The sequence below is a fragment of the Ischnura elegans genome, chromosome 2 (genome assembly GCF_921293095.1).
Source record: "Ischnura elegans chromosome 2, ioIscEleg1.1, whole genome shotgun sequence".
NCBI lineage: Eukaryota > Metazoa > Arthropoda > Insecta > Odonata > Coenagrionidae > Ischnura > Ischnura elegans.
Window position 1 is genome coordinate 142,848,432 of NC_060247.1, and position 25,653 is coordinate 142,874,084.

Below are 25,653 nucleotides of genomic sequence, written 5' to 3' on the forward strand. Positions count from 1 at the left end.
TATTTTTTTATTTATTTATGTTTGTGTAATGAGAGAAGCCTTCCACACCATTTTTCGCGTTTTTCGGCTTATTTTAAATCAGCCTCGGCGTAAGCAGGACACCTGCACTTGTCTGTGACTTGCAATGTCAGCATTTAACGCCCAACGGCACATACTGCAGGAAAAAGCCTTCATTGTTTCACAAGCGGGGGAAAACTCTTGCATTCACGTTGACTCCTGCCTGTGCGTGTGAATGCCCACGTTTCAGGCGGACCATAAATAATGGAACGATACATTTGATTTAAGTTTATCGTTTCGCGTTTCAGAGCCGCGGCGATTGTTTGAGTGCAGTCTATCAGCGAGTATTCGGCTGCAGCCATCACCATTGGCACCGAATCAATAAATTCAGTTTTCGGATCAAGTTGTGATGATGTTAAAACAATTTGTACTGCCTCATATCGACATTTTGCGGCAAATATCTCCCTGCTTAAACTTCATATTTTTTTACTTTTCAATCAGAAAATAGTATTACGGAGAAAACGCCTCTTCAAACACCTTCGTCGCAATGCAGTGAAGAAATTTTATCGTTTTTATTATTAATTATGTAAATTAAACCGTTTTATTTTTTCTATTTGAAATTATGGTAGAGAGGCATGGGCAATAATGGCAGCGAAGAAAGCGAGGTTGGAAGCTTTCAGATTGCGGTTTTCTAAAAGAATGATTAAGATCAAATGGATGGATCAAGTGAGTCATGTGCAACTTATAAGAGGAAGAGGAGAGCTTTATTTTAAAGTTGGAAGAGGAGACCATTTAATCAGCCACATCATGAGAGAGAGGATAGAATGACAAAAGTGATCTTTGAAGGACAGAGGTGGAAGGGAATAAACAATGAACGTAGACCACGGAAGATGAAATAGAACGTGATGTAAGTGCACTGTATAATTCTGGTTCGAGCTCTCGTGGTAAGCGGTCGTGTGTTGCTCCATTATCTGGCAGCGCTGACTGATTCTCACTGGCGTGTGACAAATGTGATGACTGCTTGGGACAGGGCCACTTAGCCTAACGAACAGGAAAACGGTCGTGGACCATGTGTGTTCCAGTGACCAGCCGAGTGCTTCAGCTTCCTTGCAACTCCCTGAGTGAGGCTGATTTGCATCTGCTTGAAGACATGGACCTGTCCAGCCGCTCCGATCCACCCGTGGCGAGGCTGTCGAGGGCTGATTGCCCACGTGACCTGTCAGTTGTGGCACAATTTTGAATGAGTTGCTGGACCGTGCGGAGGTGATCCAGGGCAATCGAAGCGAGTTTGGCTATTTATGACCCGCGAAATAAGTGAAATGCGCAAATATATCTCCGCATGAGAGAATTTAATCAAAGAGAAAACTAATTCCGTTTCTCTAATAGATTACTCTCTCTCTCTCTGAGGCCAGTGCTAAACTCGCTTGCCTCTTTCGAAAACAAATATTAAGAAAAACGATTTATTAACCTTGAAACACAACTCTATCAAGAAGGAGCCCTTAAGGAATATTTTTGTAATTCAAGGCATTTTGCTTGAACCTGATGAATTTCCGAAGGCCTTCATTTGGCTAGTCGATCTTTGTGTTATGTAAAAAATTGATGTCGAATACTCTTGAAGACGTTTCTTTAAGAATTTCTTATGGTCAGTTGAGCAACGCTCATTTGTCATTTTGATGAATTTAGTCATTACTTTACTGAAAAATATTACGATGCAGTATGACCTGGTTAAACTTAAATATCGCTGACGACATGATTAAACTCGATAAATATGGCTTTCTAAAGCGTGATAAATTGGGAAAGGTTGGAGGCGATGTTGGTATTCAAGTGCATGAAGACACAAACTCATGCAACTTAACCACATTCCCGAGTATGCGTTACTCTCTGCCCGAATATATGCTGGTAGAGCTCTTTGCAGGAAGTATTCAATCTTAAATATTACATTGTGTCAATACAGGCCCCGAAAAGCTAGCTTACTACCCTACGTTGAATTAACCGTCATGAAATTGATTGCTAATCACAAGAATATAATCATTTCAGGTAATCTCAACATTCCCCTGAGTAGGAATTCTACTAGTTGTAAACATAAAAACATATTCAAAGTAATAATCTGCATTTGGTCCCTTCCTCTCCAACACATCGCACTTTCCCATGGGACACTTTGCTTGACCACTTCATTGTGGACGACGATGATAAAACAATCTCAGTACCTCGGTGTCCAGTTCCTTTGACCGCCAACTTCTGACCGGCTCCTTCAGCCGCCTTGTCGTTTCTGGTTGACTTTAGTTTCAAAAGCCGCCCTGCTCTCATCCCCGGAGGAACTTCATGTCAGTCATCTTCTTCAACTTCATGTCAGTCATCTTCTTCAACTTCATGTCAGTCATCTTCTTCAACTTCATGAGCAGTCATCGTGAACAACGCCGCGTAAATCCAAGCACGAAACCTTTTCTCTCATCACAGGATTTGGTACACAGTACGCATATAGCTAAATTTCCACCATCTCCCCTTACCATATTTACGTATCGTAGGTTTAAGAAATTTACATAGTTAACCAAGAGTTAGTGAATTTTGTTAAGAAATTTAATCTAAAAAAGGTATTCGCAAATAAAAACTAGTAACTGTGGAATGACATTTCACGTGATTTTTTAATTGACCAAATTAAAAATTCTGTTTATCCGCGTCCGTCGGCATTGATGAGGAAGCTCAAGCTTTAAATGACAACATGCTAAACAGAGAGTATAATCACACGGAAATATTCTCCTTCCATGCTAGATGTTCCGTTGCCCGTTGGCTGAGAGTTAAGTTTAAACAAAAGTGAAATAAAAAAATATCGGGTGCATTGATTATAAGAACAAGACATCTGAAACCCATTTGAAACATAAAAAAAACTTAGAAATGACGTTAATATCCAAGTGAAAGCAGCTACAAATGTCTTTTAACCGACCAAAGTTACCGATGCCTCAAAGCCTTATAAAATCCGGCGTGAGCTGAGACAAATTGGGCGCATTCGAAGTACAGAGAGCACTAAGGTCTTAGCATATGGCTGGAATACCTCAATGACTACTTTACCTCGGCATCCTCATGTATCCTCATACTGCGATCAGTCAATCTACGACATTGACCTTGCAATAAACTTTGATGATAGAAATTTATACTTTCTTCGTGTTATACCTGACGAATTAAAGAAAATACCTCAACCAAATTCGAAATCCATTGGAAGTGAAGATATTTTTTCAGGATGCATGAAAATATCAAAGCCAATTATTCCTCCTGCTGCAATACAAGTAGATATCCTTAACTCCTCTTCATCTCGGTCAAACTACGTGGAAATACAGCTTTATCCGCCCGATTAAAAATGTAAAATAATCTATCCGAATAAAACCGCTATCTTCCTATTCTGATTTTATATTTTCTGTTTAAATGTTTGGACAAATAGCATTTACCTCGCTTGGAATGGCACTGTATTTAAAATATTTAAAGAGGTAAATCAAATCATTCTTCATCTTATCATAAAGAAATACTTGATACCAAGGTGTGCCAGAAAACAGCTCGTATGCTGCTTTCTATTTCCTGATTTTAATTACTGTTGTTGGGTGCATTATGGAATTAATGATGAAATCAATATGAAACTACTGAGACTGATCGATGCGTGTGACAGATTCATTTTCGATCTCAGAAAATATGATCATGCGTAAAAGCAAGCCCCCATAGGTAGTCGTGAAATAGGCTACCTCGCTCTCTCCAAAGGTGGAAATATTTTTTAGGTGCGTTTCACCGTGACTTTTTTTATTTTAATCATCCTAATTATTGGATGAAATTGTTTCATAAAATCCACTTTAAGAATGTAATTTAATTGAAACACAAGAAGAACGCACATCTTCTTCATACCAATCCATACTCATTTTGCGTAACCTGTGACAATCTTTTGTTGCTAATTCAGCTAAACTGTGCAATAATGTTTCACATCATCATCACTGGTCCATAAAAATCCTAAGATTGGTTTCACGCAGCTCTCCACTCAATTCTCCTATCCACTAATCTTCTCACACCTACGTATTTCTTCTCTTTCACATCCTTCTTTACGTGTTCCATATATTTTGTTCGAGGTCTTCCTTTTCCGTCCACTCGTCCCTCGACGATTGTCATCATCAGGCCATCATGTCTCAAGATGTGGCTTATAAGGTTGTTCCGTCTTCTTGTTAAGGTTTTCATGAAGCTTCTCTTCTCTCCTACTCTTCTTAGGACTTCCTCGTTACTAACACGGTCGATCCATTTGATTTTCATCACTCTTCTGTAGCACCACATTTCGAAGGCCTCTATCCTTGTTTTCTCCGCTGCTGCCATTGTCCATGCCTCACTCCCATATAGGAGCATGCTCCAAACGTAGGGGAGACCGGGGCACGTTGGCCCGATTATTTTTTATTTTTAAATATTATTTATTTATACATATCTAACTTTATGAAATTATTGCTAAATTATAGAACAGTCTTTCTGAATCTGGATGGCAATAGTTAAAATTGTATATTTGAGTTATAAATTTGAAATAATTAATAAATACTGGGCATATGACAGGTGGGCCAATCTGCCCCTACACCGGGGTAAGTTGGCCCAGTGGCTGGGGCATGTTGGCCCATGTATTTTTTGGTAAGCTAAACTAGTATGATTTTAGGAAATCAAAATAAAACTAATAGTTATGAAGAAATATATTTCAATATATTTAACTATTTTCCTAAAAAAACGGGAAAGCTTTAAATTATTACGATTTATAGCGTGCTAATACAAACCAGTTAACTTTTGTGACTGTCCAGATACGAAGGATCAGCACAGTTATTGCACTTGTAAAATAGTACGCGGGTTTCATTGTTCACATATGTCTGATGAGCCCAACGCTTGTAATTTGTGCACTAATTACATTGTGCTCCAGGCTAACTGTCGAAAAATGCACACTTTAGGCACAGTAAATCTTCATCTTCCTATATCGGACGCGCGTATTTTATTTTTTTTAGCTTCAGTTGACATGCGTTACATTGTGATACTATGTTACGTTCAAATAGATGTCTATCTTCAGCACTGCGCTTATATTTTACTAGCCTCTGTGAATTTAACTTGAGTCTTGGTGTCTAAGACGATTAATCACAGACCCAGCGGCACCTCTGGAGTTGACTATTGATGCAAACTTACCCTCAAATGTAACATAAAATAATCCATGTAAGTGGGGAAGGGGTAATCCAATTTTCGAGCTCAATTTAAACTGTAATCCAAATCTTCCTACTGAAGAGGCAATAAAATACGTAAGTCCACCCGACTTTTTTTTCCATTTTTCTCGGAAGAACTACTTAAGCACATTTGCATAAACAGTGACATATATGCTTACCAGAAAAATTTAAATCTAGCTTTGGAGAAGGAGGAACGTATGACATGCTAATGTCAGCCAATATGACATGTAATGCTAATGTCATGCTACGATAAATACCCAAATAAACGTATGTGTTGGTCCAAAGAGGTAACAAAACTTAGCAAAAGGTACATCCCCACACTCTTGTCGGCAAGCATGCATTGTAACAGATTTGAAAGAATATTAAGTCATTTACACCTGAATGACAGCTCATTTGATGATGGAAGTGACCGTCTATTCAAAATTAGGCAATTTTTGACGAAGGAATGCATAGGACGCAATGTTGGCCCGGATGACCAACGTGCCCCGTCGTCGCTGGGCCAACCTGCCCCATTGCCATGTTTACAATAAATTCTATTCGTTACAAAATTCACTGAAGCAATTTAGATTGTATGCCAAACACAAGTTATCCTTAAACTATGATCTTTGAATATAGTACTCAACTATTGGGCCCAATTCGATCAAAACTTAAATAACACACTGTTAGCGCGTGGTTTCTATTGGGTTGGCACTCCAGAGGAATTATTGAAATCAACTCATTTAGTGAAGGTATTTATTATCAATCACACACCGTGCGTCGCACACATGGCCTGCGGCCTTTACACATGAGTACTTTCCGCCGACTGCCTACGGCGTCATCCCCGTCCTCTTCCACACGTGGCCACCACCTTCCCGGAAGGTGCTGATGGCAGCATCACTCCCACGCACTCTCATGAGTGCCTATGCATGGGGATCAGAATAACATTACCATCCGGTTTCACGTCTCTGCGAACTCAAGATGTTCCGCTTACAACACATTTAACCTGGGAGTAGAATTTTACTGAAACACGCGCAAATACAATTAATCACTATAACTTGTCAAAAATTACTCCGGCAGTCATAATGGTCCTGTGGAGAAAGGGTAAGTGTGCTACCAACCTTCTGATAGATTTCTAGCACGATTCAGTGTCTATTGTATGAATTAGCTCGACTGGGCCATCCTGCCCCTATGGCCAACGTGCTCCGGTCTCCCTACGTTCTTATTCATTTTTTCTTTACTTCTGTAATTAAGTTTCTCGCTGTTAGCAGGTCTCCCTTTTGGTGGAATGCTCTCTTCGCTTGGGCTCTTATGCTGATAATTTCTTTCTTGCTTATCCTGTCTCTAGTTATCTTGCTTCCCATATAACAGAATTCATCCACCTCTACCAGTGTCTTCCACTCTATTTTAATGCTAGTTTCGATTTCTTCTCTTCTATTACATACTAATACATTGTTTTTCTTTGTGTTTAATTTCAGTTGAAATTTACCCATTACCCTACCCATATTAACCAGAATATTTTTAACGGCTCTAATACGGAATGAAACGGCTAATTTTACGGTGCGCTGAGTCATTTATTGCACTGGCGTGTCTACATTTTTGAATTATTCATAAAAAATCAGAATGGAGAGTAAAATTATCTTTAGAATGACGTACTATTTATTATTTAGTATGCACTGAAGCCCACAAATAAAATTTCTAAGTACAGCGGAACATCATTTTGACGTCGACAGTAGTTACTAATGGGCTAACGCCCAAGAGAAAATCAGCAAGGATGCAAGATGTTCAGTTGTTTTCGAAGAAATGCGAAATTGGAAGAACGATGGATGAGTCTGAGGAGAGATGAAAGGGGTGAATATTGTGAGGCGAAGTATAAAATAGGGAAGACAGGCGCCATTCATTCGCCCAGAGTGAGTCTAGAATAGCCGTGAAGTTTAATGGAGCCGTGTCAAAATGGCGAGATTCGTGAAGCTAGTATGCAGCCCCCTCCAACTCGGCTGCTATGCCGTTGGTTGGCTGGTCCCAAAATCCTCCCACGTTATTCAATTTTTTTAGTTCGTTACAGAGTGGCGCTGCGAGCCTGTCGCGCGCCCAGTATCGCGTTGCTGTTACATTCATTTCAATGGTGAACCAGCGAAGCTCATCACTTGGAAGATGTGTTATATTGCTAAAAAGCTATTAAATTTGAAGATGGTTCGTGCATCGCGCTTTTGATATGTGTCTAATAATTCTACAAGATACAGGAAAACCAGGAAGGAAGTAGTCAGGATTTGGGGAGTCTGGGACAAGGTCAAATTAAACGTCCCCTTTCACTCCCAGTGCATTCCAGACACGTGCCGAGCCCATAGCTTCTCCCACTCGAGTTGGATATGTTCCCATTAGCAGTTACCAAGGTCTTAACACGTGTGGTTGCAACGTGACTCCTCCCACTCCCGCATATAAATGACTCCCGAGTGATTATTACCTCATTCAACGTTAACATGACCTCCAGAACTGTTGCTGAGCTGCGAAGAGATCCCGAAGCCTCCCTGGAGGACACCAATCTCCGGGTGGAGAAGCAGTCAGATCCGGATACTTACATCGTGTACATCCCTCAACGAGGCACAGATTTTGTGCTCTCGGTACTTTTTAACGAAGTTTACTACTGCGTATTCCGACACCAGAGAAAGATATTTGAAGTGATCGGACATAAAGTGACTTTCTCCGGCTTCGAGAATGAGAATGGTGTAGTGGAGAGATTTAACATAACGAACCAGGATGACATCACCGATCCGGATAAGCGACGCCTCGCGGACAAGCAGCACCCAATCATCTGGTTGGATGTGTACGAGTGCTACCAGCCCCGAGTCTACGCAAAAGGAGGAGGAACGAGGACTCAAAGTGATTGTATTGACGGACCAAAACCTGTTTGTTATACAGACCATAGAAAATCAAAAGTGGATTATGGTACCACAGACGCCATTAAAGGTACCCGTCTGAGAGTGATAAAGTTTATACTCAAAATTGAAGTTGATATGTATATTTATTAACAATAAATATATTAAATACTATACTATGTGTTTTTTATTTCCAAATGAAAGACCAGGGTAAATTTTAACAACAAGTTTATTTTCTTCAACCGCACACAGATGAGTTTGTTACATTGTTCACCATATACATGGTTTCATAGTTCATTTCCCCACTCATACTTATGTTATAATCCTCTTGAAACAATTGAACAGCACGTCTGAGCGCAGACAGTTCTCTAGCACTCTCGTTTAAATAACCACATTCGATTAAATATCCCCAGATACAATCATATTGTCTCAATTGTATAGCATCGTAAATGATCAAAGTGAACATGATGATGTAAAACAATAAAATGATACATTTGACTAGAAAATCTAACATATTTTATTTCGTATACACCAATCAGCTAGCTTAAAACAATTTTTTCTGGCACATTGTAGATTACCATCCATATGAATTTCAATTAAACAACCCTCATTCGTGGTCAATTTCGTGAATGAAGGACACCCATAAAGTTCCAGATTAGCCACACAAATTCCCTTGGGAAGAAGACTTGTTAAGAAGGCAGCTTTTTGAGCACCCTTTGTGAATAGATATTTAAAATTTTTAGTATAATTGTGAAGTATACTCTCCAGTTCTGAATAATCCACATCTCCAGAGTATTCGCACAAGCCGTGATAGTTGTTTCTCAGCCAAGAAGACTCTTTTGTAAAGAGCAATCTCTGTGGTGATTTAAATAACCACGTATTACAGCATTTATTCTGGACAGCGATAATTGCCAATTCTTTGACAATAAAATGTCCATTGCTACCCGTAAATCCTTGAAATTCGACAATGGCACCCATCGTGATGTATGTCCAACTTACAAGGTTTTTACACCCAATGCCAGGGGTTGAACTTACATCAAGACTCTCTAACTTACGGAACTTTCATTCACGCCAGAGGTTAGAAAGCCTTTCACTCACACAGGCTATTCATCAGCCGAACCATACGCTATGAGTACCATCTCTAATTCAAGTCTTTCAAAATCACAATCTGTGATATTCTTTGCTAATTTTGTGGCGAGAAAATGTCTCACTTTGTCACGACTAGCTGAAAGTCTCTGGAGAAATAAATCAATCAGCTTGAAGAGTTTCACCAATGCAAACCACTCTTCTTGCTTTAAATTAAAGGTCTTTTTAATAACCAAATGAGTCTTCCCAAAGTAATTCGCATAAGCCAAACAGGAAGTTAAAAAATGCTTTTCTCCTTTGTAAAAGAACAAATCCACATCCTTTTCACAGTTCAAGATGTTTGCCCACTCGCTTTGTGAAACAATTACACTTTTTTTTCCACTTGATTAAATTGCACAACTGATTCAAAGTCTCTACCAGGATCGTAACCAATACACACACTCTTTGTCTTTGTTTTGTTCAAATAATACACAGTTTGAAGAAGTAAATTGTCCGATTGTCCAATAGAAGGAATAAAATTTCCAGCAGGTTTCTTTCTCTTCACCGGAGGAGACTGATGGTCTGCATCCACCGATGACTGCATGACGACTGGCGTATGGTGACGTAACCGTCCTTATTTAGAGGTTGATGTAGGAGGAGGGGTGGGGGAACAGTCATCCGGGCAAGGATCAACTTCGGTTTTGAGACGGTTATACTGGAACCACTGGGCGAGAGAATGTGCATCTCTCAATGCGCAAGTGCTGTTGCGCAATTTGTGACAAGGATTGAGGCAGGAAAAGGCAAGAAAGGAACATTTTTCGGGAGGGGGACAGTTTAACTCTTTTTCGAGAGAGATGAAAGTGCGTCCCGTCAGATCGGTCAGGAACTCACACTCTGCTTCGCTGAATGCGTAGAGAGCGGTTGCACCCTCAGTCATAGCTTCCAGGGTAGTTGAAAGTTCGGTGTGTGAAATGAATCCTTCGTTGAAGGATGTCTCATCTCGTTGTAAGGGGTCTGGGAAACGTAGCTTCTTTCCTCCAGCGATGAGCTTCCCATGTTTCTTGAAACTGCCCCAAAATAAACGATTTGAATCCACGTCGACGGCTGCAAGCTCCGTCACCCCGCCTTGGCTATAAGTCACAGATACCACGATCTGCATTCTGCGGCTGTTTCTTCTCAAATAATCACCTCCTCTTCCTGCTCATCGTATTTATTCGGGAACAGCACCGCTGAGCTCTGGGATGACATTTGGCCCGCCGAACTCGCTTGAAGGTCTGATGAAACAGCTTCAGGGCTCGACAATCGTTGAGATGAGGGATGGTGCGATGAAAGTGTGCGAGGAATTTGTGTAGTGTTTGACCTAATGATTTACTAGCGGTATAGAGGCAGCAGTATTCACCGCAAATATCCGAACGAAAGCTTTGAATTTGAACGTGATTGCGAGTGACTGAGAATGACTTTAAAAAATTACTTATATTTGAAACAAAAGGAGGTAAGCCGTAGGAATCAAAATACTCTGCATAATTATTATGTAAATAGACTGCAACCCAGTGTGAACCCGGTAATTTAGATGGATCTAAATTTATTATGTAAACTCCATTTCGTGGTGATTTTGGTAACCTATCAGATGCGTAAACTCCGCGAAATATATTGAGTGGTCTTAGTAACCTGTTAATTTGAATTCCATCCATGACTAAAAGTTTGTGATAATGTTTCTGTTTTTATCAATTTCCACTGTTGCATCATACTCTGAGAAAAGTAAACACGTAACCGTTCTCGATAATTCGTTTTCAAATCTCGCCTCTATTCTCACCACACCTCTATCTCCTAAACTTATATAGTCCTCATTACCCGAATCATCGGGTGTTAGATCGAAGACTAGCATAAAATAACCGTGTCCAAACATATCGTAAGTGATTTGATTACCCCGATTGTAATGCTTTATCCCACTTCCTGAGAATATTGTGTCATACGCTCGCGCCCAATACTTTTTACTTGAAAAATTGCATTGTAATCCCTCGGACGGAATTTGCACACCGTTCACAAAGAGTGAAAAATTCTCGAGCGAATAGTGAGAGAGAGCAAATGGATTCTTATTCAAACTTCCCGCATATGCTTCATTATCCACCATTGTAAAAATAATTACATTAGGTATTCGACCCACGATCGCATTGTCAAGGCTTAAAGTTCGTCCACCAGAAGGAACAGTAAAAGTTTTCAACTCGGTACGCTTGTAGTGATATTTGGCATTGTTGTTTTCCAGGATTTTATTATGTGCAACTAAAATGGATGGGTTAATATCGAAATGTTGAACGTATAAAGTTGCGTCTAAAATTTTCAATAGTCCATCATCATTCCCTCCCATAAGATGGAAAGCATGATTAGAGAGCAATAGTCTTATACCGATGTCTACTCGATCCATCATTAATTGTATCTGATTAAAAACATCTACGTGCAGTTTACCATAAAACTCAACCTCTGCACTGTTCTTAAACCAACCCTTACGCCTTGTATAACCAGAATTTGAAGTATCTGTCAAGTTAATATCGTCTCCCGTGTCCAACTCCCACCCCACATTTCGTAAATGTGTTTTGCTCGCATCTGTTCCATAATTTAACACATTTTCCAGGTAGCTTCTGTAATGGTAATTATCCTCTGATGGTGTGACCAACGTCCCATTGAAATAAACGTTACACTGCTCGAACAGAGAGTGCAGAATATTGTTCACTACTCCCGGTTGATTGGTAGCGGATTCATTGTAATCAGTCCCGTCTTTTTTGCAAAGTTTCACTTTAAGTCTAAGATATATACTATTCAAATCCTTATACGCATCCCCAGAGTCTTTGATCAGGAATTCTATAACCGATCGATTATCTAGCGAAGATATGGGTTTGTAGGACACGAGTCTTTTTGCCAAGATGTTAGTTTGCACCGGCGGATTGGGCTGAAATAAATCCAACGAAGTCAGCATATGCTCTGCCATTATCGCGAAAAAATATCTCCTCCAACAACCTTCTTTCCTCTTCGACTTCTCATCGACTGTCGCTTTTTTCTTACGCAGCTATGTTTTATTTTATTTAACCTTGGACGTTTCGCGATCCTCAACCCACCCCCAGACATGCCTTTTATCTTTTCCTCGGCCTTGCGTTTCAAGTTCTGACCTGCCTCGTTTATTCTACTGCGCAGTATCTCCTTAACCGGTTTTGTTCCAAGGTCTCCAAGAGCTGCTGCCCCAGCGCTCGCGGCCTCCTTACCAACAGTCTTAAGCCCGCTAAATAGCAAAGGTTTTGCAAATCGCCACAATCCCGCGAGGAAACTCCCGATACCTCGTCCCTTTTGCACCCTATAAGAAGCTCTATACAAGGATCCAATCTCTCCTCCCACCTGTTTTGAATAATAACTATAATATCGATCCATCACGGGCGCCATCTCGTCGTAAAATGATGTACTAACGTGACTCAACTCTTTTTTATAAAGTGTAGCACAACTATCGAGCTTTGCTCCCCACTATGAAAAGAAATTGCTTCACCGAGTTTATCTGCAAAAAGAATTTCAACACTCTCGATATTGTTTTTCTCGACGGGGTAGTAATAAATCGGATTGAAAGTTTGATATTCACCAATTTTGACATTTATGATGCGGATGCATCGACTCAAAGTGTCACCCACCAACTGCGGTTTTATTATATCTGTGTAAACGTAAACATTTTTTGAGGAGGTTGCAATGCTTCTTTTTCCTCTTTTTCCTTTGTCTTCTTTAGTGTTAATCTCTACCCTGGCATCATCGATGATTTCAGCTAACTCATCATCTGTCAACGTTGAATCTTTAAATGATAATCTAATAAGAACAGCCGATAATAATGATAGGTCATTTTTTATCTTTTCCTTGCCTTTTCCACTAAAGCCTGACAAAGTTCTATTGAATAAGTTAGCAAACGAATCATACGTTCCCGGAGACAAAGAGTATTTTACTCCGCTCGCAAAAATTTTCGCAGACCGTGGTAATATGCGTTCATCAACTCCAACCTGGTTAATCCTTACACTCAGTTTATCAATATAACGCATTACTTCATTTGAAATGTACGTTTGTTTTTGTGTACTGGAGGTAATATATGGTTTTGCAAATGCCGCCGCAATACTGTCATAAGTACCAATGGGAATTGTAAAGTATGAATCATCTAAAAGTTTCACATTTATAACTTCTTTATCCCCTCGAACTAATCCCTCTTCAGTCCGGGTCCTATTATCCTTAGGAGGCAATTCGTCTGCTACGCGAGGCGCTGGAGTAAAGTTTTCGATAACAGCTGGTGTGTCTTCGGAAACTTTTTTTACCTCAATAGAAGGAATCGAAATCTCAGCTAGACCGACATACCACTCGTTATTTTCTAAATCGATGCGATGACTCAACTTTGTACGATAATGAGCGATTGTATTTCTTGGGAAAAAATCCCTCGAGCTATCGCTGGGTAGTGTAAGATAAAATTCGTTCATATTTTACGCACGGAAGAAGCTGAAATCCACGAGTTAAAAGACGGTGGGTATCCGTCCCACTTGATAAAATACTCCAAATTAGGACCACTCCCCCGACGTCTCAATATTTTCTCGATCCTGTACTCCGTGTCAGGAGACACGTTGACTTTGACTAATTCTTCCGCATAGAAACTACCCTTTATATCCTCCCCGTTCAAATCATTCAATTTATAGGTTGGTATTAGTTTCATTCGATCAATGTTTGTAACTTGAAATATTTCCTTGGTATAATTTGGTGTGTATCCTTTGGTGAATGGAATCCTCTCTTTACTAATCCTCACATAATCACCTTTATTAAATTTTGCATCCGTCTTCTTTAAGCTTTTTCTCCGACTAGCAATGATAAATGCATTTTTAGCATTCACTTGAGAGGGAGCGATCCTAATGCTAGAATGCGTACTATGGTTATAAGAACTGATGAGTTTTGGAAGCACATCGATATATTTGTAAGTTGCGTATTTTGTAAAATATTTATACATTTTTGTCTTGAGAGTTCGATTAAAGCGTTCCACGAGGCTAGCTTTAATTTCTGGATTATTTGTAGTGTAAAACTTTACACCTTGATTCGAGAGAAAACTTTTAAACTTGCTATTAACAAATTCCCCTCCCTTATCGCTCTGAATTTTCAATGGTTTGCGCTCGCGAAATATGACCTTAAAAGCTTCTATAATTTCCTCTGGTCTTTTTGACTTGAGAGGACTAGCCCACGCATAACGGGAAAATATGTCTATTACGGTTAAAATGTAACAGAACCCATTGTTGTATTTTTTCAAACTTCTCAAATCATTTAAATCACATTGCCAACACTCATCTATATAGTTTACTTCGTAACGGTTTCTAACAAACTTTTTTCTCACCGGCTTGTGACGCGTGTACGCTTCTTGAGATTCCAACCACTCGCGAATTGTTTTTATAGGGATTCCAGTCGCTTTATTTAATTTTTTATCTGTGGAAAAACCAGCAGGATGTGCGGGATTGTTGTACACGCTAGCTATTACGTCGTGTCCCACTCTGCCCCGAACATTTTTGGTACCCTTTTTCGCTTGCTTCGCCTTGGAATTGGTCTCGGAGATGTCCATCGCTCCTTTGGAGATGTTCTTTGCTCCCTTGGAGGTGTGCTTGGCTCTCTTGGAGTTGCTATTATCCGCTTCATTTTTCTCGGTGGAGAATCGCTTTCGATTTGTTCCTTTATTCGTGCCCATGTCGAATCCAACTCTGAATTTGTCCTCCTAATTTCGTCTAACCGCCTTCTCATTGCATCGCTACCCTCAACTAGTCGTGCTGGTGGTGAGTGTTTCACTATCGGAACGTGTACGGGAGATTTAAAGTCTGACACTGAGTCGAGATACTTATCGAGTATTCTTTTATACAAATGCCACTTGTCAATATCCTTGAGCCCTTTACTCGCTAACACAAGTTTCATTTCCTTATCCAATTTACTCAACCTAGCCTTTGCATGACTTCGATCAAAGACTTCGGGACTCACTACGAGCATTTTCTGCAAACTCATTTTCCCAGCAGGCTACCGATCACACCGCTTAAAATTGAACCCAGTAGTAATGGCAAAAAGCCACCTTTTTGTACGAGAAGTGCTCGTTTTCTTTTTACACTAGTTCCTCGTTCAGCCAACTTTCTCAGTGTGTTACGATGCTTGGATAATTTTCGTTTCAATCGCTTATCAATCTTGTGATTTCCGTTTAGAGTATTGAGGCAACAATCGCAAATTGTTTTAATCAACTCCTCGTCCGAGGTATTCAATATGGCAGTACGTAATTTAGGCTTTGCAGATTTTAGGACGTGGAGCAAGTGTTTATTGTTCTTCAATCTTTTCATCGCGTTGGGGCATGTAAATGACAGTGGCCCCGTCTTGGGGAAAAATTTTGGTTCTAAAGCGGAATCTCTCGTCCGTGTCCTGACCAAGATCAAGAACCAAATAACCGAATGGTTCTTGCGTAACCTGTTTATATACCCTCTCCAATTCCCCCGATTTTTCCGGATAGACCTGCCTAGCTAAATGACCAAATTGTAACTTATCTCTGGGATTTTTGAACGCTACAATATACTTTGAATTCAATGATATGTTTCTCGATTGCTGGCTTTGATAGAAAATATTCTGCGTGATCAAAAACACCGAAATGTTAAAATGATGGCTACCTCTGGTGAATAATCTACACACATCTTTGCTGTAGGCTCCCTCACTCATTAAATCATCTATAACGTACAAAGTAGGAACACCACCAAATTCTTCGAAAGGAGGTATTTCGGAGTAAAATTCAACTGGTATTCGTATGTTAGGCTCACTTCCTGGGGCACAGCACCAAACCACTTGCTCTATTGGACTATCTATCATATAATCCAACTTTTCCAAAAACTGCGTGACAAATGTGGTTTTTCCACAACCTGACGGACCCGCGCAGATGCATGTGAAAGGATGTTTCCAGGCCAACGTCATGATTAACACTGGAATCATGATTACGATGAAACTAGTTTTTACCAATTTCAATCATTACCAAATGCCTGATCATGTGTACGCTTTCGCGGAATTCTGTAATGACCCCAAGCAAGCGTATTCATTCCATCCTCGCAAATATATCGTTTATCATCGGATGCATTTAGTGTCACCTTATTTATTTTAACAGTGTATAACTCGTGCATTTTGCTACGGATTACGTTCATCTTTCGAAATTGCGTCGAGTTCTCTCTTAAACAATTAATATAATCACCAAATTTTAGGCATTTTTCCTTCACAGATTTCGTTATCCCCTTTGCCTTCTTTTTTTCTTTACCCGATTCCATCTTGAATGAGTACAATTTGCTTCTTAATCCAACGAAAGCCGTCATAATGAGACCATCGCATTCGTCTTTGAACTTTCCAATGACCTTCTTGTTTTTTTCAGAATAACACGGATGTTCTTTTGGATAATTCGAGGTGTCGAATGCATCTAGGTATTCTAGCATATCTCTGTATACATCATCCGTTCTAATCTCATACATGAAGCTGTCAGTGTCTGTGTAGGCGAGTGACAATTTATTTTGGTACTTGGGCAGCATGGTGCGGTAATGAAAGTCGTACATTAGAGTTTTACTGAGATCGAGAACGCAGAAACCAATGTATATTGGCTTAACCATTTTGATGGTGGCTTTCCGCATGTGAACGGCTACTAAAGACTCGTTGAAAATTGTCCTATCCAAAAATGTCGATTTATTGATTAATTTTTGAAGTCTTTTTTCGCTTGTCACTAATTGCATATTCATCCGTTTCCTTACATTCTCCATTGTCTTGCCAAATACGGCGTTATTCATGAGCTTGTAAAAGTCCTTCTCAAATTCATTTTTAGCAACTTTTCGACGATCTGTATTTAGGTCAATATAGGTCTTTAACCACGAAGACTGTTTGAACTCGATAACTCTGTGCACTTTTTTGAGTATGATGCCTAATTCTAATGCCTGTTTCAGGTTCATGTAATGAATTACATATTTACTTTTATTTTCGAGGGTGGTCAAAAGTTTTTCATGTTTACCGTTAGGTGGTGTCTTGTTTTCCGGGCAAAGAGGGAAATCTGAATGCGTATCGTGCAGCCAATGTGGGTACTCAAGATCAACTTCGAGAATGTATCCAGTTTCACTGTCATCGGGAACATTTTCCACGCTAAAATCGTCAATTTCCTCCTGTTTTAACCACCGAAATTCACCGTAAGGAAGGGGTCTGGAGAGTGCCCATCCGTAGAGATTATTCGCGTCAAGATAGGTTAAATATATCGAATCTTTACCTGGGTCATAACCTGACATGTACTTATTGTTCGATTCACAGTATCTTTTACAACACTGTGAAATTCCTCCGCGAATTCCGTTTTCGATCATGAGTATCATATCGTAATCAGTCAAAAGCTCTAATTCTATGTCAGTGTACTTAAGCATTGCATCAAATGTTAAACCTGGTGCAGTGTAATACCACGCCGGATCTAACTTGTAGGCTCCGTAGCACACGTCACGAAAGTTCTCAAAAACATCGGCGAGAAGAGTGACGTCACTTTTCAAATAAACATCACTGTAATCACCGAGTGTTTCACATCCAAACGAAGACCATACGTTCAAAGCGTGACCATAATCTTCGTCTGACACATGCTCGTCGTTCAATCTGTTGTAAAAATTATCCTTGTCCGGGAGCAAGGTTTCATCGAGCTTATTCAACGAATCAGTGTAATCATAGGGATAAACCCCCTTTCGTGTAACTAGTCGCGTCTTGTCACCAAAAATTTCTGTGGTATATTTAAATTTAGTCAAGTTCGAGACTAGAGAAGCAAGAGAAGCGGGCATAAATCGAAAGGTATCGACAAAACGAATTTTGAAATTATCCTCTATAGACTTGGAAAAAGTGATATATTTTTCTTCAGAATTTGGAATAATGAATATTTCCCTCTCATCATAGTCTAGCTCTCGTACAATGAAATGACCATCATACGCGGACAGGTTATGAATAAAAATTGGAAGAAATTGAGGCATCTTATACTGCACATTGCAAAAGGAATGAGCTGGACCTCGATACTGTCCCGTCAGGTGATCGTGATCCCTAACCCTATCCTCGTTCAACTCATTCCCACAAATGTGGCACGTCGATGCGTTTTGGAAAGCGCTCTCTTTTTCCTCTGTGAGTGGCGTTATAGGAATAGTATTTTTGTACAACTTGAAAACCTTCTGGGCTTCATCTTTTATACTGTCAATAAAAACACGTGCTGCATTAGGCCCTCGATACAATACTGGCTCCTCGCATCCGTTTGGAGTCATCATGATATAACAAAAGCTGAATGGCTCATGCTTCTGTATGATGTTAGTGAACGAAGTATTAGAACACGGTTCGCATGTGTTTACATTTTTCAGTAGACATTCAAAATCGGCATATATCACGTAAGGTACACGGAAAGTGCGATTAATGTTGGTAAATTTCAATAATTTTTTGTCCTCGTCTGGTAGCACTATTTTACTTGGTGTCCCCGTTCCTCTACATAAGTCTTTGTGAGATTCGAGTTTTTCTACGTCATGGTAATAAGTTAGACACCGTTTACAAATAAAAATTCTAGTTTTATGTCTAGTAATTTGGGAGCGCACGAGTCTTTCAAAATTCTTTATCCAGCAATAGTGAGCAGTTGTTTCGTTGGTAATGTAGAGGAGGTCGCGATGATCCTCAAGCTCATAATCTACAATTTTTATAGGATACACATTGTTTTTATCATCTAGTCCAAACACATTAATTGAAATGTTATTGTCACGCTCGAATTTAGGGATATCCTTCAGATCTACTGGGTAATCAATACAGTTCCAAGTATAGGTCTCCCGAAATTCCTCACAATCGTATTTTGAAACTCGTTCGGGATGATTGGCTACATATTTTGCCCATATAGCATACTTAAAGCAGTATTGATCATCATTTTTGACATTGATAACGGATTTCGTATGCTTAATTTTTGTAGGTAACTCGATGAATGTAGAACCTCGAAGAGGGGTGTACTTGTTAATACGAAGCTCTAAACCTATAACTTCAGCCAAAGTCCATCCTGACCCTTTAGCTTGAAATTCGGACTTTTCTTTTAAAAGTTTCGAAAATTTCTCGTCCATAATCTCATTTAACTGATCAACAAGTAGGACTCGTTGATTACTAGTCTTAAATGAGGTATTCAGCTCCTCGTGTTCTCCCTTTTGAAATTTGCAAATCAATAGGAGGTTGAACTTTATACTCCTGTTCGTCCTTGTTTGCTCTCTAATTTTCTCAATCAACAGATTTTTTATTTCACCAAGAAAAGTTACAACGTCCTGAACATCCCCTTCGGGAGTTATCCAAAATGTTTTTAGCCTGGATCTAATTGCCGATTCGATTTCATTGAACCCTCTCCCTATTTGCTCGTTAATTTTGATCCGGTGTGCGTTGGTATTCTCATGAGGCATAGCCTCATCAATGTTATAGAAGATTTCGCAGTAAGGACAAAATTTTCTACCATTTGCTTTATCTAATGCATCTTTCATTTCATGATAAGTTTCCATGTCATCAATGCTTTCGTTTTCAAGGGCTACTTTTCTGTAAATGCACGCTAACGCTTGTTCAAGTTCTTCTTTAGTTCTATATGTATTGTTTTTAAAGTTAAAAATGATGTCTCTAATAGATGTCATGATTAATGTGAGAAATCTGAAAAAATAGAGAAAAGTTTAGCTAATTCTTCGTCTTGGATCAGATGTAGGATTATAAAAACGTTCAATTCTAACCTCGTAACGAATGCAATCTACTTAAAATCTCAATAAAAATAAAATGGTAGTGTATTCTGCAGTGATTACTTCCTCAAGGTAGTATTTTAAGGTGGGAACTTGGAATGTCTAAAAAGTTAGACTTACCAAGATCTAGATGGCGATGATGTTGTCTTCGTTGAGAGCAGATGACGTTGTCTTTGAGGAGTAGTCACCAAGAGGAAGTTCTCGGATCAAATGACGAGATTGCAATGAATGCTTCCGTCTTCGATCGGTATTTATAAAAGGAAATCTTCTCCTCCTACTCTTCAGCGGATGGCTGCCAAGTGGGTTGAGAAGACTGTGAATGATGTCAGCTGCAGAGGTATTCCAACTAAGTAGAAAAAAAACCGAGGTCAATCCTCACGGATAGATGATAAAGTTATGCATTTCCTTACACCCAAATAAGGTAAGGAATGCGCAAAGCTGCTACTGAATGACGCCAGTAGTGTGGAAAATACCTAGCTCAATTCTCCCCAGGTGGATTGCGAAGTCATTCCCTATTTCCTTTCACCCCAAATAAGGTAAAAAATCTACAAATAAGGGAGTTATAGACCATCGCAGGAATTATCTCCAGAGTAAAGGGGTCACATCCTTGGAGTGAGGTGATTTCTTTTGCATACAAAAGATGAGTGGACACTTACTCATCAACATTCAAATTTAAACTATGGTCTTATTTGTTCAAATAAGGGAGTTATATACGGTCGTAGGAATTATCTCCAGAGTATAGGGACCACGCCCTTGGAGTGAGGTGATTTCTTTTACATACAAAAGATGAGTGGACACTTACTCATCAACATTCAAATTTAAACTATGGTCCTATTTGTCTAAATAAGGGAGTTATAGACCATCGCAGGAATTATCTCCAGAGTATAGGGACCACGCCCTTGGAGTGAGGTGATTTCTTTTACATACAAAAGATGAGTGGACACTTACTCATCAACATTCAAATTTAAACTATGGTCCTATTTGTTCAAATAAGGGAGTTATAGACGGTCGTAGGAATTATCTCCAGAGTATAGGGGCCACGCCCTTGGAGTGAGGTGATTTCTTTTACATACAAAAGATGAGTGGACACTTACTCATCAACATTTAAATTTAATCTGTGGTCCTATTTGTTCAAATAAGGGAGTTATAGACGGTCGTAGGAATTATCTCCAGAGTATAGGGGCCACGCCCTTGGAGTGAGGTGATTTCTTTTACACACAAAAGATGAGTTGTCACTTACTCATCCACATTCAAATTTAAACTATGGTCCTATTTGTTCAAATAAGGGAGTTATAGACCATCGCAGGAATTATCTCCAGAGTATAGGGGCCACGCCCTTGGAGTGAGGTGATTTCTTTTACACACAAAAGATGAGTTGTCACTTACTCATCAACATTCAAATTTAAACTATGGTCCTATTTGTTCAAATAAGGGAGTTATAGACCATCGCAGGAATTATCTCCAGAGTATAGGGACCACGCCCTTGGAGTGAGGTGATTTCTTTTACACACAAAAGATGAGTTGTCACTTACTCATCAACATTCAAATTTAAACTATGGTCCTATTTGTTCAAATAAGGGAGTTATAGACCATCGCAGGAATTATCTCCAGAGTATAGGGGCCACGCCCTTGGAGTGAGGTGATTTCTTTTACACACAAAAGATGAGTTGTCACTTACTCATCAACATTCAAATTTAAACTATGGTCCTATTTGTTCAAATAAGGGAGTTATAGACCATCGCAGGAATTATCTCCAGAGTATAGGGGCCACGCCCTTGGAGTGAGGTGATTTCTTTTACACACAAAAGATGAGTTGTCACTTACTCATCAACATTCAAATTTAAACTATGGTCCTATTTGTTCAAATAAGGGAGATATTAAAGATTTTCTTACAAAGATACCTGCTACTAACCTATATTCTCCTAATACCATCATTCATATATTGGCCCACCGAATCTAAACTATTTGCTCTATCAAATTTTTTAAAACGGGGTTGTTCCTTTACTAATCTCCCCGAATTTTAGAGGAGAAAACGGGAGTACTAGGACCAGGATTTCTACCATACCCTAAGTATCCTAGGATACATAAAAAATTTCATCCTGTTTTTTGACCGGGAGTCGAAGGGGGGTATTGAGCATAACATGCTCATGAATTTTCTCGGTTCCAAAAGCAATAGAAAAAATAGGAAAAAATCCGAAAAACTCAGTTTTACGGATCATATTTACCTTAAGCGGCAAACTCCTTCGGCGTCCGGGTCTCTGATGATTCTTCCGGAATTCAATCAGAATTCATAAAGAATTCCTACAGAATTCACTTCTTGAAGACCTACTCGATGATTCAGTTGGACCGATGGAATCAGACTAGTTCTGAGACCGCTGGTGATTTTCTCAGTGGCTGCACGGCCTTATATACTGCTTAGAAGGTACCGTGGAAGGGGCAAATCTAGGCGTAACCTACCCATCCCACTTGGATCGCTTGGAAACGACTTTCACTTATAGCCTTGCCTCCTAGGCGTAACCTACCCATCCCACTTAGATCGCTTGGGAACGCCTTTCACTTATAGCCTTGCCTCATACCATAGACAATATGTGCAGTTTTGTGGAGGGTTCTGAAAATGAGTATTTATCGCTGTGGTGACAAATTTTTGGAAATGCTAAAGTATTCTATATTAAATTTGATGATGATAGGAATTTGAATGGTGATCATAGCATAAATATTAACAAAGTTATTGCGATTTTTAATAATCAACAATTGTTTATAAGACAAGATACTATTTATCTTCATAACTATGACTTGTATCGAAAAAGTGTTAGAGATATTTTTTATTGATAATTACTTGCTCTTTCACTTAAGAGCATTTATTTTCAAAAATGTTCAATAACAAAGAAGTTAGAGGTGTAATTTCGGTTATTTCCGATGCCGAGACGGGGAAATACGATTCACGTTGCAACCGCACGTGTTTAGACCTTGGTAACTGCCAATGGGAACATATCCAACTCGAGTGGGAGAAGCTATGGGCTCGGCACGTGTCTGGAATGCACTGGGAGTGAAAGGGGACGTTTAATTTGACCTTGTCCCAGACTCCCCAAATCCTGACTACTGAAGGAATGCTGAGCTGAAAATAAAAGTTTTTTCAAAGCAGTGGTAAGTACTCAAAATGCGGTGGGTTACCGATGTTAGTTTTATGGCTCTATTATCGTTAATTTGGTAATTTTTTCGTGGTTTTAGATCTCAGTAACCTCGTTTTTTAGTTGAAAATATGTGTTATTCGCTAATATTAAATTAGCGGTGCAAATAGATAGCGGAAATACTGCAGTATCTGCAATGGCGGCTTTGTTTACTCTTCCATGCATGCCCTTTCTCTTGTTTTTAAAGAGGATATGGCAAAGCATCCGATATTTATTTACGGAAATTTCTATTTTTATCTTCGCGGGAAATCAATGGTTCATGTTTTTCACATAATACCGAAATAATATCATGCCATGTTGCCGTGGAGGCATAGTTCCATCAGTTTTTACTAATTGTGTTATTGTACTTAATTACAATTGTATAACCTCGGTGGTTTCGTAGTACGCTTTGCAATTAATTGATGGCTTTAGATATTTAGTGAAGAATTTTGTGTCAGTACAGAAAGAGGAGGAAAAATATCGCTCCACCACGAATTGAAAACTTGTATTATTTCATTCCTATTAGATACAGTTGTGCAGTGAATTTATGTTTTTATGATCATGGTGAAAGTGTTAATGTGCATCCTACTCTAGTTTTAGGACTTCATGACAGTGAAATTATAATGGTAGCTTCTGTTATCTGGTGGGATAAGATTTATGGCGCCCTAGCGATAGTTATGCTTGCATCCATGCTCATTTTATGCAAGTATTGATGTTGTTTAGCGTACAATAATATACACGGACTAACGGTGATCCGCCTACGGATGTTGAAATATAATTAATTTCATATTTTTTTACTTCTGTGGATTTGCTGCCATTGCAGTTTAGAAATTGTTGTAGTTGTAAACAAAGTGCAACAACAGTAATGTGGTCAGGATATTTTTTGCTGAAAAGGGGCAGGGGTTACTATCTGTAATAAAAAAGGAAGTCATGAGAATAGAGTAAATGGTGGTAATATTAAGAATTGAAAGGATGAATTTAGCTCTTGATATTTGCAATCGAAAATTTGGCCCCACCCTTTCATTATGATATTTTTCTCGTGCCTCAAAGCCTCACATTTTTGGTGTGACATAACCTCGTGTAACGCCATTATTAGCTAACTGTGGAGATTTTTCGTGGTAAAAGTACTGTCATTCCACATTTATAACTGATACGACCTAGGATTGCAACTCATTTTTTAAATATATTTTTTAAAAATTTGCCTAATTTTGAAAAATTTCTATTTCTAGGCGGTCATTCATCTCCAGATCTTTTGGTGGAAGTGATACTGCCACAACCGTGGAAAACCCTCAATTCTTCATGAACTTCGAGATTTATTTACATTTTTCACACTTCCAACCTTTGCCCTTATCCTTTAAGCTCGCCTGTACAGTGTTAATGATAGTGCTTGTGCTTTCATGAATAAATGCATTTTAAATTTAACAACAATCACTTCCTTCAACTACCGTTCCCAGACGTCCCCTTTTCCTTTACATTGGTTGCTGTTTCGGTTGATCTTGTGATGTGTATTTCTGTGACTTTCTTGGGTTAAGAATTTAGCAAGGTGTTTTAGTTGTGCCCAAAGTCTTAATTAGGGTTCTCAAACGTACATTTTCCATTTCAGAATAACCATTAAGTCTTAATCTAATCTTAATATGAGTCGTTATGTGAAGCTTTCAGTAATTAATTTTGGGCCAGTTTTTCTCATTGCGGATCTTGTAATTTCTGAATCGAAGATAACCGTATCCTCGTAGCTACCAGTTTAGGATTGCCTGTTTAAGGTGACCTAATGAGAGTTTAAAGGAGATTTCTGCAGCCAAAACTTATTTCCCCATTCAGCATAATTGCGCTGGAGTTCCTTTGAGGAGGAAACGCCGACTCGATTGTCTGTATCGCCAATTTTTTTGGGGGGACCGATACCTTGATAATTATATGTCAGGCAGTATGCCGTTAGCGATAAATATATGATGATCAGGACGCAAATAACTTCTTTTTTACGAAGTAGAGCTAATAAAATACGACTGCTAGCAGACGACAACATCTCATTTTCAATTTCTTCTAAAGGCAATGTTTTTTGTACATGGACTTTCTAACTGGCTGTCAATGAAATTAAAAGGCTATTAAATTGCTCCTTAGTGTCCAATTCAGTTGAAGGCATTTTAAATTCGTTGTTCCAGCGATCAAGTATTGTATTTGGTTCAATGCAATTTCGTAATGCTGGACGCGCAAACACCCACTAGCATCATCTATCGGCGATTCCCTCGCACGGAAGCTTTTGGGCCACCTAGCGGCCGGGAGTTGGAGGGGGCTGCTAGTATGTTTCGTTCGACCTCTCGCGCGTGTCCGTTCAATTGTTTCCAAATGCACCCGAAGCGTGTCTCCGAATATCGAAGTCGAAAGCCAAAGCAACTAGCCTGTAGCCGTAGCAACCATCGGGGTAGGACTGAAGTGCGCTGCAGTTGGGCGAACTCTGAATTAGTTATATTCCACAAAGGAGATGTACACAGTTAAATACGCATTGTAAATGTAATTGATAGATACATGGGCAGTGATGTAATTTTGCAATATCTGACATTTAAATGAAGCATAT

General features: G+C 39.3%; 1 long non-coding RNA gene across 1 annotated transcript; it reads right to left on the reverse strand.

Annotated features, from left to right (window-relative positions):
• Positions 1 to 19,799: 19,799 nt before the first annotated feature.
• On the reverse strand, positions 19,800 to 22,425 carry LOC124174177. Its single transcript, XR_006868894.1, has 3 exons — positions 22,143 to 22,425; positions 20,038 to 20,263; positions 19,800 to 19,834 (listed from the first exon to the last, which is right to left on the reverse strand). It is a non-coding gene; the product is annotated as an uncharacterized LOC124174177 (long non-coding RNA).
• Positions 22,426 to 25,653: the final 3,228 nt, after the last annotated feature.